This window comes from Colobus angolensis, unplaced genomic scaffold (assembly GCF_000951035.1).
Source record: "Colobus angolensis palliatus isolate OR3802 unplaced genomic scaffold, Cang.pa_1.0 Scaffold197, whole genome shotgun sequence".
NCBI classification, from domain to species: domain Eukaryota; kingdom Metazoa; phylum Chordata; class Mammalia; order Primates; family Cercopithecidae; genus Colobus; species Colobus angolensis.
The window spans coordinates 5,256,208-5,258,706 of NW_012115121.1; positions in this window are offsets into that span (position 1 = coordinate 5,256,208).

A 2,499-nucleotide genomic window follows, 5' to 3' on the forward strand; every position below is an offset into this window, starting at 1 on the left:
TCAAAAAAAAAAAAAAAAAAGCTCTGGAATAAACTTGAAAGATTCCTCAAAATGTTACAGTTGCTTAACTGCTGTGGCAAAACTGTCTTGTAAATAGAAAATCATTAGTATCAAAATAGTCTGGAGAATGTTTATTTATAAAAGTCAGAAGGTATTTTGTTATATTTAGCATCTGGGAATGGAATTTTCAAAGCCAATTGCTAATAAAGGAAATGTTCTCCTCTGGGAACTGTGCTTATAATTTTAAAGTCCCAAAGCACAGTATAGTTGCCAAACTAAGAAACTTGGAGTTTAGGCTTTAGGAATGATCCTCTTCCTACCCAACCATATTTTTCTGATGGAGCTTAGGAAAGCAAAGGATGAGATGTGGTCTGAAAAACTGGCATCTTAAAATTTATGATTGAGTTGGCATTTCAGGAGATTTTGTTTCGGAAGTTAGAGTAGAGGTTCTGGGAGATCGTGCCACTGCACTCCAGCCTGGGCGACAGAGAGAGAGACTCCATCTAAAAAAAAAAAGAAAAGAAAAGAAAAAAATCCCATACATGACAATTCAGTGACAATTCAGAAGTTCTGAATGATAGGGTGAGGAACTGATTTTTCTTGTTCTCGGTAATGAACATCAGGCTTTTAAAACAGAGCACAGCAGCTGTCTTTTAGGGAACAACATGCCACGAATGGACCTCATGACCCCAGGTATTCTGTCACTGTGTAAGTGATGTAAGTGCACCTCTAGCTGGACAGCTCCTCATGTCCTCCCTGTCTAAAGTATGGGATGTGAAAGTAAGATGGTTCAACTGGCACTTTATCTCTGGGGGATGGATCTAACGAGTCCGGGAAGGAGGGTAGAATCTTTATGTTGCATATCATAACCCCAAGGTTGTTTTTTGACATTCTAATTATTGTACATAGTTAGGTTTTCAAAAACATGGCCCACCAGCTATCATGCCTTCTTTCTTCTCTCTCTCCTCACACCTTCTAGGTCCACAAAGTCCCACTGACATCAAGTATGATCTCACCCTTAAACAGAGCTACAGAGCCTCCAAACATCTGCATACTAATCAACTAGCAGTAAAAGGTGAGTCAGAATTATTTCAGGCTGAACCAGGAGAGCCAAATGAAAAATTAGAGACTTCAAAGTATCTTGTCTCTGCAAGCAACTGCTAAATCCTCAGCCCCAGTCCTAAATTTTCTCCAAAATATGTTTTTGTTTTTTGAGACAAGGTCTCAAACTCCTGGGCTCAAGCGATCCTCCTGCCTCTGCCTCTCTAGAAGCTAGGATTACAGGCGTGCAGCACTGTGCCTGGCCAAAATATATGTTCTAAAAATCAGCAGGAACAGTTATCTTTGGATGGTCCACTGTCAACTGCAGTAACATGAAAGTTGTTTTAAAAAACCCATAATCTCATTATCTTTCACCCAAAACATTCCTCCTAGTGTAACTGCTCTGTTGACATCCTGTCACCAAATCTTGTGTTTTCTTCCTTCTTCGTGTCTCCCTAATGTCCACTGCGTCCAGTCATCAAAAAGTTACAGGCTGCATTAGGGGAAGGTGTGAGCCTGGTGTAAGGCAACAGGGATTGGTGGGAACAGATAATCCTCAGCTCCAGCCAACCATTTATCGGGTGACAAAGTGATGATGGACCCTCCAATTATCTAAGACAGGCAAGAAATTTAGATTGTTAGGATAAATTTTCTGATTTTTAAGACAACATGTGGGCCAAAGAAAACATCTACAGGTCACTCATGAGCAATCCCTGAGTGAACCAGTCTCGCTCATTCTGGTCCAGTCCATACACATCACTGCCAGAGCAGTTTTCCAAATACAGGGCTCCTGATCACGGCTATCTCGGAAAGCACAACTACTGCTACAAAGTCCTACACTGCCATTCAACCTCCACAGTAATAAAACCAATCCCTACCTTCCTTAACTCCCCTACACAGACCTTTCACTTCACCCAAAGGAGTGCACTCCCCCACCCGTCACCCCCACCCCGGGCCACTGTCCCTGCCAAGATGGCCTCCTTCCTACTCTCCTCCCCTACCCACCAGAGCCCACACGGTGCAGGAAACCCATCAACCAGGATGACGCCCTCCAACACCTGCTGATGACGGGCTGGCTGACTGCGTTAACACCTCTGCTCAAAGTTGATGATTTCATGCCCAAGAAGGGATTTACATCTCCCAGGAGGCAAATGCTATGGCCTTGTCCTGATTCCCCCACCCCCCAAAATAATAATATTGTAAAAGGGAACGGAGAGCCCAAGTTGCGCTCAGAGGAGCCGCCTCCCTAAGAAGGCTCTGCACATCTTCACCTCCAGGAAGGCCTCAGGGAGTTAGGGGAGAAGGGAATCTCCGCAGCCAGCCCAGTGAGGCAGGAGGCCGTACGCCACTCCTGGAGAGCTCCTTCCTGCGCCACGGGGGAGCCAATCCAGTCAGACCCTGAGCCGGGACCCCGACCCGCCGACCCCTGACGCGCGCACCGCGAGGGCCGGGCACCCG